The sequence below is a fragment of the Balaenoptera physalus genome (genome assembly GCF_965194825.1).
Source record: "Balaenoptera physalus genome assembly, chromosome: X".
Classification (NCBI taxonomy): Eukaryota; Metazoa; Chordata; class Mammalia; order Artiodactyla; family Balaenopteridae; genus Balaenoptera; species Balaenoptera physalus.
The window spans coordinates 133,468,925-133,493,179 of NC_138903.1; the positions used below are offsets into that span (position 1 = coordinate 133,468,925).

A 24,255-nucleotide genomic window follows, 5' to 3' on the forward strand; every position below is an offset into this window, starting at 1 on the left:
TAAATGAAATGAAAACTACATTAGAAGGAATCAGTAGCAGAATAACTGAGGCAGAAGAACAGATAAGTGACCTGGAAGACAGAATGGTGGAATTCACTGCTGCGGAACAGAATAAAGAAAAAGGAATGAAAAGAAATGAGGACAGCCTAAGAGACCTCTGGGACAACATTAAATGCAACAACATTCGCATTATAGGGGTCCCAGAAGGAGAAGAAAGAGAGAAAGGACCCAAGAAAATATTTGAAGAGATTATAGTTGAAAACTTCCCTAACATGGGAAAGGAAATAGCCACCAAAGTCCAGGAAGCACAGAGAGTCCCATACAGGATAAACCCAAGGAGAAACACGCCGAGACACATAGTAATCAAATTGGCAAAAGTTACAGACAAAGAAAAATTATTGAAAGCAGCAAGGGAAAAACGACAAATAACATACAAGGGAACTCCCATATGCTTAACAGCTGATTTCTCAGCAGAAACTCTACAAGCCAGAAGGGAGTGGCATGACATATTTAAAGTGATGAAAGGGAAGAACCTACAACCAAGATTACTCTACCCGGCAAGGATCTCATTCAGATTTGAAGGAGAAATCAAAAGCTTTTCAGACAAGCAAAAGCTAAGAGAATTCAGCACAACCAAACCAGCTCTACAACGAATGCTAAAGGAACTTCTCTAAGTGGGAAACACAAGAGAAGAAAAGGACCTACAAAAACAAACCCAAAACAATTAAGAAAATGGTAATAGGAACATACATATTGATAATTACCTTAAACGTGAATGGATTAAGTGCTCCAACCAAAAGACACAGGCTTGCTGAATGGATACAAAAACAAGACCCATATATATGCTGTCCACAAGAGACCCACTTCACACCTAGGGACACATACAGACTGAAAGTGAGGGGATGGAAAAAGATATTCCATGCAAATGGAAATCAAAAGAAAGCTGGAGTAGTAATAGTTTGGGACTTTAATACCTCACTTACACCAATGGACAGATCATCTAAACAGAAAATTAATAAGGAAACACAAGCTTTAAATGACACAATAGAACAGATAGATTTAATTGATATTTATAGGACATTCCCTCCAAAAACAGCAGATTACACTTTCTTCTCAAGTGCGCACGGAACATTCTCCAGGATAGATCACAGCTTGGGTCACAAACCAAGCCTCAGTAAATTTAAGAAAATTGAAATCATATCAAGCATCTTTTCTGACCACAACGCTATGAGATTAGAAATCAATTACAGGAGAAAAAACGTAAAAAACACAAACACATGGAGGCTAAACAATACATTACTAAATAACCAAGATATCACTGAAGAAATCAAAGAGGAAATCAAAAGATACCTATAGACAAATGACAATGAAAACACAACGATCCAAAACGTTGTGATGCAGCAAAAGCAGTTCTAAGAGGGAAGTTTATAGCAGTACAAGCCTATCTCAAGAAACAAGAAAAATCTCAAATAATCTAACCTTACACCTAAAGGAACTAGAGAAAGAAGAACAAACAAAACCCAAAGTTAGCAGAAGGAAAGAAATCATAAAGATCAGAGCAGAAATAAATGAAATAGAAACAAAGAAAACAATAGCAAAGATCAATAAAACTAAAAGCTGGTTCTTTGAGAAGATAAACTAAATTGATAAACCATTAGCCAGACTCATCAAGAAAAAGAGGGAGAGGACTCAAATCAATAAAATTAGAAATGAAAAAGGAGAAGTTACAACAGACACCACAGAAATACAAAGCATCCTAAGAGACTACTACAAGCAACTCTATGCCAATAAAATGGACAAGCTGGAAGAAATGGACAAATTCTTAGAAAGGTATAACCTTCCAAGACTGAACCAGGAAGCAATAGAAAATATGAACACACCAATCACAAATAATGAAATTGAAACTGTGATTAAAAATCTTCCAACAAACAGAAGTCCAGGACCAGATGGCTTTACAGGTGAATTCTATCAAACATTTAGAGAAGAGCTAACACCCATCCTTCTCAAACTCTTCCAAAAAATTGCAGAGGAAGGAACACTCCCAAACTCACTCTATGAGGCCACCATCACCCTGATACCAAAACCAGACAAAGATACTACAAAAAGGGCTTCCCTGGTGGCACAGTGGTTGAGAATCTGCCTGCTAATGCAGGGGACACGGGTTCGAGCCCTGGTCTGGGAAGATCCCACATGCCGTGGAGCAACTAGGCCCGTGAGCCACAATTACTGAGCCTGCGCGTCTGGAGCCTGTGCTCCGCAACAACAGAGGCCGCGATAGTGAGAGGCCCGCGCACCGCGATGAAGAGTGGCCCCCGCTTGCCGCAACTAGAGAAAGCCCTCGCACAGAAACGAACACCCAACACAGCCAAAAATAAATAAATTAAATAAATAAATAAATAAATAAATAAAAGATAGCATAAAAAAAAAGATACTACAAAAAAAGAAAATTACAGACCAATATCACTCATGAATATAGATGCAAAAATTCTCAACAAAATACTAGCAAACAGAATCCAACAACATATTAAAAGCATCATACACCATGATAAAGTGGGATTTATACCAGGGATGCAAGGATTCTTCAATATACGCAAATCAATCAGTGTGATACACCATATTAACAAACTGAAGAAAAAAAACATATGACCATCTCAATAGAGGCAGGAAAAGCTTTTGACAAAATTCAACACCCATTTATGATAAAAAAATCTCCAGAAAGTGGGCATAGCAGGAACCTACCTCAACATAATGAAGACCATATACGACAAACCCACAGCAAACATCATTCTCAATGGAGAAAAACTGAAAGCATTTCCTCTAAGATCAGGAACAAGACAAGGAAGTCCACTCTCACCACTATTATTCAACATAGTTTTGGAAGTCCTAGCCACGGCAGTCAGAGAAGAAAAAGAAATAAAAGGAATGCAAATTGGAAAACAAGAAGTAAAACTGTCACTGTTTGCAGATGACATGATACTATACATAGAGAATCCTAAAGATGCCACCAGAAAACTACTAGAACTAATCAATGAATTTGGTTAAGTATCAGGATACAAAATTAATGCACAGAAATCTCTGGCATTCCTATACACTAATGATGAAAAATCTGAAAGAGAAATTAAAGAAACACTCCCATTTACCATTGCAACAAAAAGAATAAAATACCTAGGAATAAACCTACCTAGGGAGACAAAAGACCTGTATGCAGAAAAGTATAAGACACTGATGAAAGAAATTAAAGATGATACAAACAGATGGAGAGATATACCATGTTCCTGGATTGGAAGAATCAATATTGTGAAAATGACTATACTACCCAAAGCAATCTACAGATTCAATGCAATCCCTATCAAATTACCAATGGCATTTTTTACAGAACTAGAACAAAAAATCTTAAAATTTGTTCGAAGACACAAAAGACCCTGAATAGCCAAAGCAGTCTTGAGGGAAAAAAATGGAGCTGGAGGTATCAGACTCCCTGACTTCAGACTATACTGCAAAGCTACAGTAATCAAGACAATATGGTACTGGCACAAAAACAGAAATATAGATCAATGGAACAGGATAGAAAGCCCAGAGCTAAACCCACGCACATATGGTCAACTAATCTATGACAAAGGAGGCAAGGATATACAATGGAGAAAAGACAGCCTTTTCAATAAGTGGTGCTGGGAAAACTGGACAGCTACATGTAAAAGAAAGAAATGAGAACACTCCCTAACACCATACACAAAAATAAACTCAAAATGGATTAAAAACCTAAAAGTAAGACTGGACACTGTAAAACTCTTAGAGGAAAACATAGGCAGAACACACTTTGACATAAATCACAGCAAGATCTTTTTTGATCCACCTCCTAGAGTAATGGAAATAAAAACAAAAATAAACAAATGGGACCTAATGAAATTTAAAAGCATTTGCAAACAAAAGGAAACTACAAACAAGACAAAAAGACAACCCTCAGAATGGGAGAAAATATTTGCAAATGAATCAGTGGACAAATGATTTATCTCCAAAATATATAAACAGCTCATTCAGCTCAATATGAAAGAAACAAACACCCCAATCCAAAAATGGGCAGAAGACCTAAATAGACATTTCTCCAAAGAAGATATACAGATTGCCAACAAACACTTGAAAGAATGCTCAACATCACTAATCATTAGAGAAATGCAAAACAAAACTGGAATGAGGTATCACCTCACACCAGTCAGAATGGCCATCATCAAAAAATCTACAAACAATAAATGCTGGAGAGGGTGTGGAGAAAAGGGAACCCTATTGCACTGTTGGTGGGAATGTAAATTGATACAGCCACTATGGAGAACAGTATGGAGGTTCCTTAAAAAACTAAAACTAGAGCTACCACACAACCCAGCAATCCCACTACTGGGCATATACCCTGAAAAGACCATAATTCAAAAAGACACATGTACCCCAGTGTTCACTGCAGCACTATTTACAATAGCCAGGACATGGAAAAAACCCAAGTGTCCATCGACAGACGAATGGATAAAGAAGATGTGGCACATATATACAATGGAATATTACTCAGCCATAAAACGAAACGAAATTGGGTCATTTGTAGGTCAAGGTGTGGACCCCGAGAGAAGACAGAGGGGAGCCCAATCCCCGGAACAAAGGGGGGCCCACAGAAATCTGGCCTGACCCAACGGTCAGCCCTGGAAACCCCAGCCAGGATCTGTCTCACAGACCCCTCCTCATTTCCAGATGGGTAGGCTCAGGGAGGCGGGAGCCTTGCTCTGGGGGTCTGGCCTCAGGCCCTGGCAAGGGTCATGGAGAAGACTGGGGAGACCCCTCCTCACACAGAGTACTTGGAGCCCAGCCGGCCCTGCCCCTTTTGTCACCCCTGGGTGTCCCAGAATAGGTGGGTACATTGACTGCCCCTCACTTCCTCTTCTGGTGTCTTATGGAGGTGAGGCCTTGGCTGAAGGAGATGGGTCACAGTCAGCAGAGGGAGCTGTCCCAGGCCCTGCAGGGTGTCAAGGTGGAGACTGAGCCGACCGCCCATCATCCCAGCACAGATGGACCCCACGGAGTTTGGTTGTCCCTTGTGAGCCCTGTTAGCCCCTGGGCACCATGGCCAGATGTGGAGGTCCTCACGCCCTTCTTTTCAGTGCAGGGAATGTGTCTTGAGAATTTTGCCTCAGGACAGCAGACAGAGGGCCCAGGCCCTGCCAGGGCGAAGGGGATGCCCTGCCCTGAGTGAACACAGAGCGGGCCACCCACACCAGGACAGTGGGAACCTCACAGAGTCCGGCCCACCCCTCCTACCAGCACCGAGGGGCCCAGAGCTGTGCCACAATCTACACCCGAGGTGCGCCCTCCATTCCTCTTACAGGGGCTCCAGGAACCGGGAGGCGAAGGCCCAGGTCCGAGGCACGTGTCCTCAGGCCACAGAGCAGAGGAGGCCCAGGCAGCGCCAGGAGTCAAGGTGAGGTGCGTGCCCTGAGTGTGCACCCAGGGGCTCCCCCTCCCAGAACACAGGGGACCCCACAAGGCCCAAGTCACCGCACCTCCCCACACCCCTCTCAGCCCCGGTCGGTACCTGGGGCTGTGCTGGCTGCACCCTGAGGAGCCACCTCGCTTCCTTCTTCAGGTTGGCAGGGGACAGGCCGCCCAGGAGGAGCGCCCCTGTGAGGCCCGAGGGCACCCCTCCAGGCGAGCCCTGTAAGTGGCCTTTGTCAGAGCTGCCCAGGGTGCGTTTCTCCGCCGAGGCCGCTCACACCCCCTCTCACCCACAGGCCCGTGGTCCGTATCTGTCACCCCTGCCCAGACTCCCGTCGGCGGCCCGACCCCAGTCATCAGGCCCCTGGTCGAGATGAGCAAGCTGCGCCAGCCTGAGGCAGACCTTCAGGCCCCAGTCCAGGCCCAGGGCCCGGTGGAGGCGCAGCTGTTCGGGGCTGCGGGCGAGGAGGCCGCATCCCCCTCGTCCTCCTCCTCCCCCGTCGCCCCCTCCTTCTCCGCCTATGCCGAGTCCTTGCCCCAGGAGGCACTTACTGTGCTGATGGCTGACCTGGTGGCGTTCCTGCTGCCCAAGTATCGCACAAAGGAGACTACCACAGAGGCAGAAATGCTGACCATCCTCAGTGATTACCAGGACCACTTCCCCGTGGTCTTCAGCCGAACCTCCGCGTGCTCGCAGCTGGTCCTTGGCCTCGACGTGAAGGAAGTGGACCCCAGCAATCACTCCTATGTCCTCGTCCCCGCCCTGGGCCTCGCCTACGATGGGATGCTGAGTGACGGGCCGAGCATGCCCAAGCCCGGCCTCCTGGTGTTGCTCCTGGGCCTGATCCTCCTGGAGGACGACTTTGTTGCCCCAGAGGAGGAGGGGTGGGGAGCACTTAGCAAGGTGGGTGTGTGTGCCGGGAGGGAGCACTACATCTATGGGGAGCCCAGGGAGCTCCTCACAAAAGTGTGGGTGCAGGAGGGCTATCTGGAGTACCGGCAGGTGCCCCACTGTGACCCCGCCCGCTACGAGTTCCTGTGGGGTCCCCGGGCCCATGCGGAGACCAGCAAGTGGCAGGTCCTGGAGTATCTGCTCAGGGCCAGTGGATGGGATCCCAGGTCCCTCCCATCCCTGTGTGCAGAGGGTGTGAGCGATGAGGAAGAGGGGGCCTGAGCCAGAGCAGCAGCCAGGCTCCTTCCAGGCCCACGTCCAGCAGCTTCTCCCGTGGGGCAGGAAGGGAGGCTGATCCTTCGCTCAGAGTTGAAGAGGGAGCGGTCAGCCTTCTAAGTAGTGAGGGCCCGGGGCTGTCGGGGGAACCCGGTGTGCAGCATATTTGGGTTCCTGTTGTGTATGATGACATGGAATTTCATCTCTGTTTTCTTTAGGAATTTTTCAAATATTGTTCCACTTAAAAGAAGGCTTAATAAGCTTCAGTATATAAGTTTGTGAATGACATTAATCACACATGTATTTGCACTAATTCAGTTGAACGACAAGAGTTTTGCTATTGTGTAAAACAAATTGTAAGATTCCCATATCATTTTGTGATCCTGAACAAGATAACATGGCATTGGAATAGGAATTTACTTGGAAATGTGAAAGTACTTAGCAGTACAACTGAAGGCCACCCCATTGTTCCTCGGGACACTCTGTCGTCGGCTCAGTGGTGCGTGCCTTGCTGTGGGACTGTCCTGTGCCCACCATAGGGCAGGGCCAGGCCCCGGGCATGTGGGCCAGATGGGGAGGGGCTGCCCCGGGGGGAGCGGGCATTGCCGGCGCCCATCTTCCTGGCGAGAGGCCACCCGCGGGGCCCTCAGGAAGGGAGACTGTGTGGGGATGGAGGGCCACCGGGTGGGGTGTAGCAGAGGCACCTTGTTGGGGATCCTGGGGGGGGCGCCCGGGACCTGAGGGATCTGGTGGCTGTTAGAAGTTCCTCTCTGTGTTATCATGCCCTCTGTTCAATGGTTTCAGTCAATGTTTCTCTTAGTAAATTTCCCTGAAACTTTCATCTGAGTCTGGCCTCTGCTGTGGGCAATGGAGGGAAAGGGCTGCTGGGGGTGAGGGCGGGGGTCCAGAGTAGGATTCCTGCTCAGCACCCATGGGACACCTCTCCAGTGAAAGGGTAGGCTAGGCACTTTGCAGACCCAGACATGGTGAGGGTTTTTCTTCCATTTCATAGGTGAATTGTAAAGTTTTAGCACAAACTGATAATTGCCTAAAAAGGCAGTAGAGAATTTAAAATGTAAATTAAAAAAATTATCTCAGCAGGAAGAAGGGAACATAGGAGCAAAAATAGTTGGACAGACAGTGCTATGGACTGAATATTTGTAAACCTGTCCCCTTCATTCACCTGTTAAATTCTAACCCCCAAAGGGATGGGATTTGGAGGTGGGGCCCTGGGAAGTGATTAGCCCATGAGGGGGGAGCCCTCATGAATGAGACTAGCTCCCTTATAAAAGAGACCCCAGACAGCTGCCTCATCCTCTTCTGCCATGTGAGAAGATGGCTAGTTGATAACAACTAGACAAGAAATCAGTCCATATAAAGAAGAGCTTTATTACTAGTACTTTATTACTCAGCCGTACAAAGGAACGAAATTGGGTCATTTGTAGAGACGTGGATGGATCTAGAGACTGTCATACAGAGTAAAAGGAGTCAGAGAGAGAGAAACAAATATCGTATATTAATGCATATATGTGGAACCTAGAAAAATGGTACAGATGAACCGGTTTGCAGGGCAGAAGTAGAGACACAGATGTAGAGCACAAACGTGTGGACACCAAGGTGGGAAAGTGTTGGGGGCGGGGGGGTGGTGCTGTGATGAATTGGGAGATTGGGATTGACATATGTACACTAATATGTATAAAAGGGATAACTAATAATTACCTGCTGTATAAAAAAATAAAATTAAATTAAAAAATTTAAAAAAAGAGAAAGAAAAAAGAATAGCTTTATGACATTAACAATCACAGCAGAAACCCACCTGTAAAGACAGATTGACCTATGTGCCACCATGGGCTCTGCATCTCCAAGTTTGCTCCTCCAACTCCGCAGCCTTGCAGGGAGGCCTTCCTATTGGTGGAAGGCCAATGGGCGTGTCTTTTGCTTCCAGAGGCGCCAAGCCTTGGGACCTCACGCCCTCAGTGCGCGTGGCTACTGCTGCTTCGGTAGCAAAGCGCCTCCTCACGTGCTCTTCTGATCCAACCACTTTCTGTGTAAGGAGGCGTCTAGATCTTTCTCCCTCATCTTCCTCGGGCTTCCGGGAGCACCCGGAAACCCACGTGGCGTTCGCACAGAGTGCCTGGGACAGTGGGCTGCACAGTTCCTGGCTGCAGTGCTGAGACGAGCTCTTCAGCCCCTTCTGAGCGGGACTCCGGCGTCATCCACAGAGTCAGAGAAAGTCAGGAGACAGGCGGGGGCTTTGCCGGGGGCTGGACTCCGCAGGTACCGGGGGCGCTGGGAAGGAGTGGGGGTGGGGGGAGGGGTACGCGCTGCTCGATGGGGAGTGGGGGAGGGGCGGCGGAGGGCAGCGGGCTGAAGGGGGGCTGGGGGAAGGGTCCCTCAGTGTGCTGGTCCGAGGGCAGGACCGCTGGCTGCTGGGGTGGCTGGTGGGGGGCGTTCTGGAGTTGGGGTGCAGAGGGTTGGGCTAATGGCTAAGCGTGGGGGGGCCCGGAGCGGAGGGCTTCTTGCTGGGCGGGTGGGGCCAGCTTTGGGGGCCAGAGGAGAGGACGACTGTCTGTGGGGGTGGGGAGGACGCGACGGGCGGGCCACTCCCCCTCCTCGGGCCGAGACACGAGGCGAGGGCTAACGGCTGCTGCGTGTGGCGGGAGGAAGGCGGAGCTACACCTGGCGCAGGCGCGGGTCGATGGGGAGGACTCTCGGGCCCCCTCCTCGGGCCGAGACACGAGGCGAGGGCTAACGGCTGCTGCGTGTGGCGGGAGGAAGGCGGAGCTACTCCTGGCACAGGTGCGGGTCAATGGGGAGGACTCTCGGGCCCCCTCCTCGGGCCGAGACACGAGGCGAGGGCTAACGGCTGCTGCGTGTGGCGGGAGGAAGGCGGAGCTACTCCTGGCACAGGTGCGGGTCAATGGGGAGGACTCTCGGGCCCCCTCCCCGGGCCGAGACACGAGGCGAGGGCTAACGGCTGCCGCGTGTGGCGGGAGGAAGGCGGAGCTACTCCTGGCGCAGGCGCGGGTCGATGGGGAGGATTCCCGGGCGCGGGCTCGGTAGGCGTTATGGGAGCTCCCGCCGGGGCGGGGGGTGGGGGGGGGAGGACGCTCGTGGCAGGAAGGGGGCTCCAGCTCCCGGGTGGGCGGGGGCAAGAGGGGTGGGCTCTGCGTCTGGGGTGCGAGAGGCGAGAGCCCCTGGCTCTGGGGGTGCTCGGGAGAGGACTCCCCGGTGTGGGGAGGTGAGAGAGGCAGTCTGATCTCTACGCATGGGGGGCGCCCGGCTTGCAGGGCCCAGAGCGGATTGCCAGCAGGTGGTGGGTGGGGGAGGGTGTATGGGGGGATGTGGTCGGGGGAGGGGGCGGGGAGGAGCCTCCTGGCCACGAGGGGCGTAAGTGATGCTGAGAGGGGAGGCGCTGGGGCTGCTGTGATCCGGTGGAGGCTGTTGACCATGGCAGATGGATTTGTGGGGGTCCAGGGAGGGGTCCTGCCCTGCTGCATGAGGCATCAAGAAGCTCCGCTGGCTGCCGAGGTGGGGCTAATGGCTAAGCGTGGGGGGGTCCAGAGCGGAGGGCTTCCTCCTGGGCGGGTGGGGCCGGCTTTGGGGGCCAGAGGAGAGGACGACTGGCTGTGGGGGTGGGGAGGACGCGACGGGCGGGCCACTCCCCCTCCCCGGGCCGAGACACGAGGCGAGGGCTAACGGCTGCTGCGTGTGGCGGGAGGAAGGCGGAGCTACTCCTGGCGCAGGCGCGGGTCGATGGGGAGGACTCTCGGGCCCCCTCCCCGGGCCGAGACACGAGGCGAGGGCTAACGGCTGCTGCGTGTGGCGGGAGGAAGGCGGAGCTACTCCTGGCGCAGGCGCGGGTCGATGGGGAGGATTCCCGGGCGCGGGCTCGGTAGGCGTTATGGGAGCTCCCGCTGGGGCGCGGGGTGGGGTGGGGCGGAGGACGCTCGTGGCAGGAAGGGGGCTCCGGCTCCCGGGTGGTCGAGGGCAAGAGGGGTGGGCTCTGCGTCTGGGGTGCGAGAGGCGAGAGCCCCTGGCTCTGGGGGTGCTCGGGGGAGGACTCCCCGGTGTGGGGAGGTGAGAGAGGCAGTCTGACCTCTACGCATGGGGGGCGCCCGGCTTGCAGGGCCCAGAGCGGATCGCCAGCAGGTGGTGGGTGGGGGAGGGTGTATGGGGGGATGTAGTGGGGGGGGCGGGGAGGAGCCGCCTGGCCACGAGGGGCGTAAGTGATGCTGAGAGGGGAGGCGCTGGGGCTGCTGTGATCCGGTGGAGGCTGTTGGCCATGGCAGGTGGATTTGTGGGGGTCCAGGGAGGGGCTCTGGCCCCCTGCATGAGGCATCGAGAAGCTCCAGGTCGCACTGGAGGCCATAGGGCGCGATGAGCACTTGCAGTACTTCCTCACATCCTGGCCGCGGAGAGACTGGGGAGCGGGTATAAGGGGCGGTGTCTCAGGTGGGCGGAGGGAAGGATCCCATGTCCTGCGTGGAGTCAAGTTGAGGCCCCTGAGGGAGGACTGAGGAGGTGCTGGGCCCCAAACAGAGGGGACCCCACAGATCCCCGCCCCTGCCGTCAGCCCTGGGAGGCCCCGGGGGCAGGATGAGCACACGCATTGTTTCTTTATTTCCCCATCAGGTCTAAGAGACCCTGGGGACTTGGTATAAAGGACGGGGCCTCAGATCGATAGAGGGGAGGGTCCAGGTGCTGCCAGAGTGAGGGTGAGGCCCCTGAGGGACGACTGAGGGGAGCCCACAGAAACCCATCCGTGTGGTCAGCCCTGGGCAACACCGGGGCAGGATGACCCCAGGCAGCATTTCCTGACATCCGGGTCCCAGAGAGAGTGGGGACTTGGGGTAAGGGGCAGGGCCTCAGGTGGGCAAAGGGGGGGATCCCAGGTCCTGCCGGGGGTCAAGGTGAGGACCCTGAGGGAGGACAGAGGGGACCCTGGACCCCAGAACAGAGGGGACCTCAGAGGAGCTCGCCCATGCTGTCAGCCCTGGGAGGTCCCGGGCAGGGCTGACTTGACGTTGCAGGCTCTCACCTCTGCCACGTGGTTGGGGGTGGACTCGTCCAGGGATGGGAGGACCTTGGTCTGAGGGGAAACATCAGGTCAGCAGAGGGAGGAGTCCCAGGATCTGCCGGGGTCAAGGTGTGGACCTCGAGAGAAGACTGAGGAGAGCCCAATCCCCGGAACAAAGGGGGACCCACAGAGTCCGGCCCACCCCTCCTGCCAGCACCGAGGGGCCCAGGGCTGTGCCACAATCTACACCCGAGGTGCGCCCTCCATTCCTCTTACAGGGGCTCCAGGAACCGGGAGGCGAAGGCCCAGGTCTGAGGCACGTGTCCTCAGGCCACAGAGCAGAGGAGGCCCAGGCAGCGCCAGGAGTCAAGGTGAGGTGCGTGCCCTGAGTGTGTACCCAGGGGCTCCCCCTCCCAGAACAGAGGGGACCCCACAAGGCTCAAGTCACCGCACCTCCCCACACCCCTCTCAGCCCTGGTCGGTACCTGGGGCTGCGCTGGCTGCACCCTGAGGAGCCACCTCGCTTCCTTCTTCAGGTTGGCAGGGGACAGGCCGCCCAGGAGGAGCGCCCCTGTGAGGCCCGAGGGCACCCCTCCAGGCGAGCCCTGTAAGTGGCCTTTGTCAGAGCTGCCCAGGGTGCGTTTCTCAGCCGAGGCTACTCACACCCCCTCTCTCCCCCAGGTCCGTGGTCCGTATCTGTCACCCCTGCCCAGACTCCCGTCGGCGGCCCGACCCCAGTCATCAGGCCCCCGGTCGAGATGAGAGAGCTGCGCCAGCCTGAGGCAGACCTTCAGGCCCCAGTCCAGGCCCAGGGCCCGGTGGAGGCGCAGCTGTTCGGGGCTGCGGGCGAGGAGGCCGCATCCCCCTCGTCCTCCTCCTCCCCCGTCACCCCCTCCTTCTCCGCCTATGCCCAGTCCTTGCCCCAGGAGGCACTTACTGTGCTGATGGCTGACCTGGTGGCGTTCCTGCTCCTCAAGTATCGCACCAAGGAGCCGATCTCCAAGGCGGAGATGCTGAATATGGTCCTCCGTGACCATCGGGACTACTTCCCCGTGGTCTTCAGCCGAGCTTGCGAGTGCATGCAGCTGGTGTTTGGCGTGGACGTGAAGGAGGTGGACCCCCGCGAGTGCACCTACGTCCTGGTCCCCACCCTGGGCCTCACCTGTGATGCAGTGCTGAGCAACGGGCAGAGGCCCAAGGCCGGCCTCCTGGTGATGGTCCTGTGCCTGATCGCCCTGTACGGTGACCGCGCCCCTGAGGAGGAGGTCTGGGAAGCACTTAGCGTGATGGGGGTATATGCAGGGAGGGAGCACTGCATCTACGGGGAGCCCAGGGAGCTCCTCACCAAAGTGTGGGTGCAGGAGGGCTACCTGGAGTACCGGCAGGTGCCCCACAGCGACCCCGCCCGCTACGAGTTCCTGTGGGGTCCCCGGGCCTACGCGGAGACCAGCAAGTGTCAGGTCCTGGAGCATCTGCCCAGTGTCAATCCCTTGGATCCCAGGTCCCTCCCATCCCTGTGTGCAGAGGGTGTGAGCGATGAGGAAGAGGGGGCCTGAGCCAGAGCAGCAGCCAGGCTCCTTCCAGGCCCACGTCCAGCAGCTTCTCCCGTGGGGCAGGAAGGGAGGCTGATCCTTCTCTCTGAGTTTGAAGAGGGAGCGGTCAGCCTTCTAAGTAGTGAGGGCCCGGGGCTGTCGGGGGAACCCGGTGTGCAGCATCTTTGGGTTCCTGTTGTGTATGTTGACATGGAATTTCATCTCTGTTTTCTTTAGGAATTTGTCAAATGTTGGTTCTTTTAATAGAAGACTAAACAAGCTTCAGTGTCTAACTTTGTGCATGACATTGATCCCACATGTATTTGTACTAATCCAGTTCAAGAACAAGAGTTTTGCTGTTCTGTAAGAGAGGTTGGGAAATATCCCAGTTCATTTTGTGACCGTGTACAAGATAACAGGAAATAAGAATTAGAACTCTTTTGGAAATGTGGAAGTACTTAGCAGTAATATAGATGGGGGAAGAATTAGAAAAATAAAAGTAATCGTAGTTCCAGTTCTTGCTTCTTCCCTGTCTTGTCTGTCATTCTATAACACTAACTATCTCTGTTCAGTTGGATTTGCATGGGTATTTTAAGAAAGTAGGAGAAGATTAATCTGCGTCAATAAGCCCCCTGCCCACTGGCTTGTTTATTCCGCACACCTCCACGGAGCCTCTGCTCTCCGGAAGGGCCTGTGTTAGTAGCGGGAATGCTAGGAAAAGCAGGACACACCCACACCTAGGGGGATGGTCTAGGAGCCGCAGTCACATGAGGAAGGTGGTGAGACATCCCCCAAGTCCCACAGAACAAGTCAACATGGGACGAGGCGGTGGGGCTCCAGGAGCGAGCCCTGGAGTGTAAGTGCCCTGAGCCAGGGCAGTTTGGGCCTTTGGGAAGCGGGGCTTCCTTCTGTGGGAGGTGATGGTGACGGAGCTGGGTGGTGGCAGCAGCCAGACCTGCAGAGGGTGTGTCTTGGGTTTGGGGGGAAAGTCTGAAATGCGACATGGCTGTGAGATGTCCTTTTGGATCATGGATAAAGGCGAGAGGAATCCCGTCCTGGGGCAGGAAGGAACGGGTGCCGGCTCTTGTCGCATTGCGGTGGACCACACTGAAGCGGCAGGTGTTTTATCCCCACCATCTGCAAGGATTTCCAGAGAAATGAGGATCTTGCGCTTTGAAGTACTGCTCAGTATTCCCTGGGCTGGCCCTGCTCTCCCTGCCCTGGGAGAGCCAGTTACCAACTATATTGAAACGACTATTTTAGTCACCTGGAGTTCACTTTGGCCACCTGTGAGCAAGGTCTAGCTTTCACTGGGATGAAATGGATGAAAATAGGTGGTTTGAACGAAGAGAGGCTGCCAAAGCGGAAAGGAGTCGCTGTGTGACTGGAATCCTGGGAGCTTTGCGTGAGCTGCGCCGAGCTGGGGAAAACACCACCCCTCCCTCCCCGCCGACAGACACACACACACACGTCCAAATTGAATAATACATCCTCCAGGAGTAAAACACACAGAGCAGCAATTTTGGCTGGTTTTCTATTCCGTTTCCTATGGAGCTGCAAATTCTCTGAGATGTCATGAAAAGAAAAGAACTTCCAGAGGAAAGAGGGACAGAGTCTGGGATCAGAATAATACTAGAAATAAGTCCTAGCCACTAAAGAAGCAATGTCCGCCAGTGTCCCCGGGTTCAGGCAGGTTCAGAAATGTGGCGGCATCAGAGACCCACAGGTTCGGGCCATGACCTGGCATCGAAAGGAAGGAGCAACTTCTGGGCCTAATGAGATTGTGAGGTCACTGCAGTGGGAGGTGCAGAAGGCGCCGGGGGCTAAAGAGGCAGCCCTCCCTGCTGAGCGCCGTAGAGCAACGTGAACGTTACGTGTGATCCTGGATTTGAAGCACCTGCCACATAGCAGGCGGGCACTTGGAAAAGGAGGAGAATTTCAAGGCCAATGTGACGTGTTCAGACACTCCTGCCGGAAAAGAAGGGGATTTTGTCATCACAAATGGTAAGCGCTGCTTCTGTTGAGCCTCTACTAGGCAGTGTGGACTTGGAGAGACGTCAGGTGCTCGTCCCCATCTTGTCTTCCTCTCCTCCCCGCACAAATGGGGACACAGCACTGCCAGTCCTCTTTACTTAGGAGGGGTCATGTGATGACCTTTTGCCACTGAATTCTGAGCAGAAGCACTTTTGTCACGGCCAACTGTGTAGAAGGCACAGCGGGGCCGGGGGTTAATCCTCAAGGCATGACAACACAGACACAGACCACTGTGTTTCCTCCCCCAGGGTCTTAAGTCCTGCACCTTTGACCCTTAGATGTGAGATGCCAGACTCTGTGCCTTTAAGGCCCTGGGCAGGGTTGGAGGTGTTCCAGAGAGAGGCTGCCCCACAGGGAGCCCGCGGAGGGAATTCCCCCAAGCCACCCGCACCCTTAGGTCCCTGAGCTGCACCCATCCGTCCCTGCGGGGCTGTGCTGAGTCTCTGTCAGGAGGGCAGCCGCCAGCTGCCAAACGGCCCTGTTGGGGTCGGGGGTGTCCTCGGGGGGCCCAGCCCCGAGTCCCCCCCGGGGGTGACCCCGCTGCCCCCAGCGCCCACTCTCTCCGGAACCTGGCCTCGGTCTGCGCAGCCTGGCTTCTGCCCTGCCTGTCCCCGCACTGAGAGCCGCTTAGGCCCCGGTCCTGATGACCTCATGCATGTGTGTTTATCTGAAAGTGCCAGAGAAGCATCCCCTCCCACCAATATCATGCTTCGGGTGGAGCTGGCAGGACGTGATGTAGCCACTCGGCGAGTCTCCTCGTGGTTGGTAAATGATAATCATGGCCGCGTGGATGTGGGGCGAATCTCTGTGCTTCCGAGTTATTTTGAAATCATTCCCTACGTAATGCCCAAATGTTTGAGTACACTGATGGCCTTCTGAATGTGACCGTGAGGTTTTGGTTTTTGAGCCTGAGTGTGAGAGGCAGAGGGGCGTCTTGTGAGCCCCGCGCAGAGCCGGCTAGGACTCTGGTGTCCCCGATCAGGGTGTCTGAGCAGAGGGCCAGGCTGCAGCAGATGGCAGGGGTGGTCCCCAGGACGCTCCCCCAGGCCCCAGCCACCCGCAGACCCGCATGAGGATGTGGAAAGGAGCCAGGCAGGGGAGGGCTTTGGGGTCCCGGTGATGCAGGCTGTGAAGAGGGTCAGCCGCCCCAGAGAGGGGGAAGGGGCAGCGCCCACCAGACCCCGTGTGACCCGCCCTGGGCTGGCCGGGGGCGGCCGGTGGGAGCAGGCGCCTCTGCCGGCGAGCTGCAGCCCTGGACCCCAGCAGGAAATGGGTGCTCCAGGACCAGACCCCCGTGGGGCGCTCCCGGGGGAAAGCAGGGATTCCTAGTGCCCGTTTGTGCAGTGAACTGACTGATGGGGGACAGTGCTAGCCCAGGCACGGCCGCGGCAGGCAGGGCAGCAGCGGCCGGGACACGCCAAGAGCACCCCAGGGACATTCCGGGAGGCACTTTTCAGGGGGGCAGCAGCACCCTCCCCAGTAGACTCTGGACGAGCACACACCACCCCGGCACCCAGCCAGTCCTGACCAGGGCGGGGCAGAGCACACGGGAGCTCCCTGCCCATCAGCGGGAAGGTCTGACGTCCTCTACGTGCCCTGAGCCTGCCCCGTGAGGGGCTGGTGTGAGTTGTCTCAGCCGTGGCCCTGTTTCCCGAGAAGCCCCCGTTCCCGGGCCCCAGCTAAAGTCTGCTCTGAGCTCCAGCCCCCTTGGCAAAGCGCTGACCTCCTGCCTGCCTCTCGCCTACCCTCCTCTGTGGCAAACATCGCCGGCTGCTGCTTGAGGGGCCTTCGTGAGCAAGTAAGGGGTCCCGGGCCTTTGCCTGTCCTTGGTCCCTGAGCTGGGGCTGGGCACAGGGACGGGGCTGGGCACAGGGATAGGGCTGGGATGGTGGCGGGATGCAGGGTGTGAAGCCAAGGGACATTCACAAGACAGCAGCAGGGTGCAAAGCCACGTGCGCTCAAGCATCCAGAGGAGGTCATCCACAGGGCCCTGAAGGGCACAGACACTCACGCCCGTGAGGACACTGTGAGAGTCCTCCAGCCCGGCGGTCCCCGTGCTTTGAATGCAGGCTTGCCGCCTGCCTGACAGCCAGTCTGCCGGGGGAAGTGAGCCTGCAGGAGAAGGTGGGGCCACCACGCCGCCGGGAGAGACGGGAGCAGAGTGGGCAGTGGAAGGAGAGAGCAGGGCCCAAGCCTGCGCAGAAGAGCCGCCTTCAGAGGGCCGTGCCTCGGACCCCCACGTCCAGACGAAACCTTCTCCATCCTCACGCCCTCTCTGCTAGATCCCACCTCTCCTCCAGGGCCTCATCTTCATTTCAGGGGAGGTGGCGTCTTGACAGGGTTTAGGAGAGTCCCCGTGGGCAGGGTCCGGCGTCAGGCTCTCAGCGTCCTCATCTGTAGAATGGAGAGTGTAACAGTACAACTTCTGAGCCTTGATATGAGATTGTGTTCGGTTCCTGGAGCCGCCCAACAAGGTAGCACAAATTGAAGTCGCCAGTGGGGTTGCGACTTCTCTCCCTTTTCTGAAGGCTCAAGTGAAAAACATCACGGTGCTGGCAGGGCCATGCTTCCTCTGATGGCTCTGGAGGAGGGTTTTTCTTCTTTCTTCCATCTCGTGATGTCCCCAAGTGTTCCCTGGTTTATGGCTAGATTACTCCAGTCTCTGCCTTCATTTTCACATGGCTGTCTCCCCTCTGGTCATGCCTACGGCCAATTTGCCCTCTTCTTCTAAGGATACCGGTCATATGGGATTAGGCCCAGTCTAATGACCTCATCTTTTTTTTGTTTGTTTGTTTTTAACATCTTTATTGGAGTATAATTGCTTTACATTGTTGTGTTAGTTTCTGCTGTATGACAAAATGAATACATATATATATATCCCCATATCCCCTCCCTCTTGCGTCTCCCTCCCACCCTCCCTATCCCACCCCTCTGGGTGGTCACAAAGCACCGAGCTGGTCTCCCTGTGCTATGCGGCTGCTTCCCACTAGCTATCTATTTTACATTTGGTAGTGTATATATGTCCATGCCACTCTCTCACTTTGTCCCAGCTTACCCTTCCCCCTCGCCATGTCCTCAAGTCCATTCTCTACGTCTGCATCTTTATTCCTGGCCGGCCCCCTAGGTTCTTCAGAACCTTTTTTTTTTTTTTTAGATTCCATAGGTATGTGTTAGCATACGGTATTTGTTTTTCCCTTTCTGACTTACGACTTACTTCACTTTGTATGACAGACTCTAGGTCCATCCACCTCACTACATATAACTCAATTTCGTTTCTTTCTATACCTGAGTAATATTCCATTGTATATATGTGCCACATCTTCTTTATCCATTCATCTGTCGTTGGACACTTAGGTTGCTTCCATGTCCTGGCGATTGTAAATAGTGCTGCAGTGAACATTGTGGTACATGTCTCTTTCTGAATTATGGTTTTCTCAGGGTATATGCCCAGTAGTGGGATTGTTGTAATGACCTCATCTTAACTCGACTACATCTGCAAAGGCCCTATTTCCCAATAAGTTCCCCTCGCAGGTACTGGGGATGAGGGTTTCAGCATATCTTTTGGGGGGCATAATTTAACCCCAAACAAATATGCCACAAGGTGTCACCTGCATATGAAGTGCCTGACCCAGTGTAGGTGCTCAATGCCAAGGGGCTATTATTACTGCGTATCCAAGATCTACCTTTCCCCAGGCTGTAGCCCTGGACCCCATCATGAAATGTGTACTCTTGGGACACGTCCCTGTGGGACACTCCAGGATGGAAGAAGTGCACCTCTGGAAACAGACACTCCTTTTGCCCCTTATTGGAGGCGACCGTCAGGTGTGGGTGACGTCTTGCCTCAGGGTCGTGGCAGCTAAGAGGCCCAAAGCAACCCCCCCAACCCCGCTGACTTATCTGGAGGCATTTCCAGGATCCAGCATCTTTAGCAGCAGCCTCTGTGTGGGCACACACCACGCAGTTCCCAAACCAATCTTACCCAGAGTGGGGAAGATTAGACAGCAGCCCTGGCTTGAGGACTCTCAGTCAAGGTCCCGCTCCTCTGAGAAGCCCGTGCTTCCCCACGCATACCTAATGGTTTGCTCTGAACTCCCGTTTCCTCGGCAACAAGCTGAATCTTGCCTGGGTCTTGACAGACCTCTTTAAGTAACACTGGCAGATATCCTAAAGCCATTCTCGAGCAAGTACGGGGTTCCAGGTCTACACCTGGCCTCATTAGGGGGCTCCTGCCGTAGTCCAGGCAAACATCTATGAGGCTGGATCAAGGCACTGACTGCGGGGCTTGAGAAGAAAGTGCATTCCAGATATGTTTATGCAGTGGAAGAGGCCGGGCTTGTGTATCATATGGGCTTGGAGGTTAAGGGAGAGGGAAAGCTGAAGATAACTTAGGAAGGGTTTGTTTCACACTTACAGGCTCTGTGTGCTTGTGTTTGGTTTCCTTTCTATTTCCTTTTCTAACATACCCATCACCTTTTGTCCAAAGTTTCCTTTTGTCCTTTTTATTTTGAAAATGTCAATAGACTTTATTTATTTTGACCTTTTCCTTTAAGATTTGAAAACATTTTGTGAAAGCAGAATTCTTACATGCCCCTCACCCAGTTCCCTCTATTACTAACATTTTGCATTAATATGATAGACTTATTACAATTAATGAGCAGGTATTGATGCATTATTTATTATCAACTAAAGCCCATACTTTACTCAGATTTCTGTAGTTTTTACCTAAATGTCCTTTTCCCACTCCAGGAATCCAGCCAGGAAACCACATGACATTTAGTTGTAATGTCTCCTTGGTCTCCTCTTAGCTTTAACAGTTTCTTTGTTTTTGATGATCTTGACAGTTTTGAGGAGCACTCATTAGATATTTTGTACCATGTCCCTCAGTTGGGATTTGTCTGCTATTTTACTCATGATTAGTCTGGGGTTATGAGTGTGGAGGAGGAGGATTACAGATGTAAAATGCCATTCTCATCACACCATGCCAAGTGTGTACACACTATTAGCACGATTGAGCACTGATGACGTTCACCTTGAGCATCTGGCTGAGGTAGTGCTTGTCAGGTGTCTACACTGTAAAGTGACTGTTTTGTGCCCCCTTTTCATACTGTCCTCTTTGGAAGAAGGTCACTACGTGTGGTCCATACTTCAGGGGCGAGGAGTTGTGCTGCACTTTCTTGAAGTGCAAGTACCTGTATAAACTGGAAGTTTTCTCTATGGGAGATGTGTCTATTCTTCCTTATTTATGTAATTAATAAATCATTTATTTTTCTCAGTATGGACTCATGGTATTTGTATGACACTTTGGGGGTAAAATCCAATGTAACTTTATATATTTTTATTTTCAAATTGTTGTAGGATTGGCCCTCGGTGCTCTTCCTGTTAGCTCCCTTCGTACATACCTTTGTCATACCCCTGGAAATATTGCTCTTTTTTTTTTTTTTTTGAGTACTTTCTTTTCACACACTACAAGATACCCCAGGCTCATTTTGCATATTTCCTGTCCCAATTCTAGAATCATCAATTTCTCCATGGAGCCCTTGTTCCTTTTATTGTAAAATGCTATGAAAAAACTAGATCTGGGCACTACGTGTGCTCATTGCTACTGGGGTGTCTTGGCTTCTAGGACCCCTTGGCTGACAGAGCAAAGAATTATATGTGTGCTTACTACTCTTTATTTATATATCTCTAAATATTTTATATGTAATCATCTGCATATATATTAAGCTAAACAAGAGTGCTTACTGATGTCTCCAACTCTGACCCACTATCACATAGATCATTACTGCCTCCCCTGCTTGCTTCTCTGCAAATTTCCACTCAATAGTGAAAAACCTTGAGATTGATAAATTGTGTGTTAGTGTCCCATTGTCTCTACTGAGCAACCTCCAGGACCTGGTTATCTCTGGAGGAACTGCTAAAATTGAATTTATAGGCCTGCAAAGCAGCAGCTCCAGGACTCCCTGGGACCTCATCAAAGTGGTGCCTGCCTTCCAGGCTCTGGACTCTGAGAAGCCTGCCTGGTCTCTGTCTGTGAAGCTCTTGACAGGGCAACAGTGTCTGTTATTCAGGTGTCTGAACTGACAATCTAACTCTTCATGCCTGTTTGGATTGAAGCCACCTGTAGCTAAGTTTGGGCTGCTCAATCTGTCCACAGGAAAGTATCTCTTTTCTCTTTACATTCTTTTTAAAATTATTCTTTTCCATTGTGGTTTATCACAGGATATTGAATATAGTTCCCTGTGCTATACAGTAGGACCTTGTTGTTTATCCATCCTATACATACTAGCTTGCATCTGCTAATCCCAAACTCCCAATCCTTCCCTCCCCCATCCCTCTCCCCCTTGGCAACCACAAGTCTGTTCTCTATGTCTGTGAGAGTCTCTCTCTGTTTCATAAAAGTTCATTTGTGTCATATCTTAGATTCCACATATAAGTGATATCCTATGGTATTTGTCTTTCTCTGTCTGACTTCACTTAGTATGATAATCTCTAGGTCCATCCATGTTGCTGCAAATGGCATTATTTAATTCTTTTTTACGGCTAAGTAGTAGTCCATTGCATATATGTACCACATCTTCTTTATCTATTCATCTGTCGATGGACATTTAGCTTGCTTCCATGTCTTGACTATTGTGAATAGTGCTGCTATGAATATAGGGGTGCATGTATCTTTTGGAATTAGAGTTTTGTCCAGATATATGCCCGGGAGTGGGACTGCTGGATCATATGGAAACTCTATTTTTAGTTTTTTGAGGAACCTCCATACTGTTTTCCATAGTGGCTGCACCAACTGACATTCCCACCTACAGTGTAGCAGGGTTCCCTTTCTCCACACCCTCTCCAGCCTTTGTTATTTGTAGACTTCTTAATGATGGCCATTCTGACCAGCGTGAGGTGGTACTTCATCGTAGTTTTAATTTGTATTTCTCTAAGAATTAGTGATGTTGAGCATATTTTCATCTGCTTTTTGGCCATCTGTACGTCCGGGACAGGCTCCACGGTCATACTGTCGAGATAAGAGCCCCGAGCTCAGCGGGAGGAGAGAGCGCACACACCAGTCCACCAGAACCAGAAGACTGGGGGCTCCCTTCTTTGCACTTTGGCGGCAGGTAGAGCAGGCCCCCTGAGACGGGCACACTGGGCGGTGCAGGACAGGAGCGCCGTCACCCGGGCGCTGACCTGCAGGTGCCGCCCGGCCCGGGCTGCTCGCGCTTACATCCCGAGGCCCGCTGGTGCGCGCTCAGCCCCTTTCTAGGGTTCGTTGACTGGGGCACGCCTTCACTTTTAAGGAGTAGGTTGCTCTCCTCTTGGTCGTGCACTTCCGTAGGCCTCCTGACCTGGGACCACAGGGAGATGCTCGTATTTAAAAACCACTTTCCCGTTCACCTCAGCCCGTGGGGAACTTGCTTACGAGTAACTCTACAGAGAAAGGGGAGATTGTGCGGACTGTAATATCAAGCTATCTGCTTTTCACAAAGGAACCTTTTGATTTACGAAGTCTAGGCTGCCTGGCATCGGTAAAGAGAGCAGCGGCGTACCTCACGCCAGCGCTGAGTCCCTCTAGACTTTGCACCGCATGTCTGCGGACTGACGTTGGCTGAGCTCCCGCCCTCCTGGGCTGGGTAGAGGCAGCTGCCCAAGCTCCCGCAGGAGTAAAGGGGACGCGAGAAGGGGCTTCACAGGCTGACCTGTGACAGCCACATAGAGTCGCCGAACCACTCGTGCCCGGGCCACCAGAGGAGAGGCCAGGCTGGTCCCGAGCCCTGGGCTTGACTTCTGTTCCCAGGGCGTCCCAGGCGACAGTGTCTAGGACAGTGGAAAGGCTTCTCAACCGGAAAGGGTGGCTCAGAGAGAGAGAGGGCTGCGTCACAAGTGCTCCAGACTCTGTAAGGGTGACCCTGGAGGCCGAAACGGGCAGAGCCACGTGAGTCTGGCGATCGATGGCGGACTCACCTGCCACCAGCTCTGCCCGAGCCTCCTTCAGCCCCGTGGTCAGCCCGGGGCTGCCCGTCCACCAGCCGCGGCCTCGTCGCCCTCGCTGCCGGCTGTGCCGATACCAGCCGCGGCAGGGCCCCGAGGGCTCAGCACCACGCGGGCACACACGTGACTGAGCCAGCTCGCACTGGTCAACGACGTAAATTCTGGAAATGTGCTGGGTCCCAGCTTCGGGGGTGGGGGGCGGGCGTCCTGAGCCTGCGTCCCCACGAAGACAGTGAGCAGGGTCAGCGCCCAGTGATGTGTGCAGAGCACTGAAGGCCAGGGTGCGCCCCCAGCTCACAGCTGCTGCCTCCATGTGTGGGGGATGGGCTGGGGGACCTGGGCAGGCCTCTGTGGCTGTCACAGCGATAGGGCGACATCCCCTCCCAAACACTGCTAAGGAGGGGGGGCGGGGAGCGGGAATTGCCTGGAGTTCCAGGGGTTAGGACTCGACGCGTTCACTGTGGTGGCCCGGGTTCAATCCCTGGTTGGGGAACTAAGATCCCCCAAGCCTTGTGGGGTGGCCAAAAACACAAAAAAGGAAAAAAAAAGGAGGGTTGGGGGAGGAGGGGAAGTAGACCCAAGGTACCAGGAATGATCCAACCACCAGCAGCCAGAGGAGCCGCGGGTCAGCCCGGGTGAGGGGTGGTCCCATCTGCCGCTCCCGTCTGTCACAATCCAACAGCTAGTGGACGTCAGGGGGGTCTCTTGAGCAACCCAACAGCAGTGCCCCAAAATGAACGATGCAAAAATGGACAGAAGGGAAGGAAGAAACAGGTGTACAACAGAAGTGGGAGACTTCAGTTCCCCCTGTGATGGATTCAAATGGATCCCCCAGCTCCCACCCCAACCATTAAATCCACCTGTTGCAGTGCTAATCCCAAGGTGAATGTATTTGGAGATAGCACCCTTGGGGGAGTCAGTAAGGTTGAATGAGGTCATAAGAGTGGGACCCTAATTCCACAAGAGTGGTGTCCTTTGGAAAAGAGGAAGAGACAGGGAAGATCTCCCTCCCTCCCTCACCCTCTCTTCCTCCCTCCCACCCTCCCTCTCTC

At 53.2% G+C, this 24,255-nt stretch overlaps 1 protein-coding gene and 2 pseudogenes across 3 annotated transcripts in view; 2 read left to right on the top strand and 1 right to left on the bottom strand.

The window, feature by feature from the left end:
- TEX28 (testis expressed 28) overlaps nt 1-24,255 on the bottom strand; it is a 66,424-nt gene that overhangs the window by 6,383 nt on the left and 35,786 nt on the right.
- On the top strand, nt 5,369-6,762 carry LOC309652846 (melanoma-associated antigen 10 pseudogene; annotated as a pseudogene). The gene is made up of 2 exons: nt 5,369-5,691; nt 5,766-6,762. The product of its transcript is annotated as a melanoma-associated antigen 10 pseudogene (transcript).
- LOC309652848 (melanoma-associated antigen 10 pseudogene) lies at nt 12,252-14,914 on the top strand (annotated as a pseudogene). Its single transcript has one exon. The product of its transcript is annotated as a melanoma-associated antigen 10 pseudogene (transcript).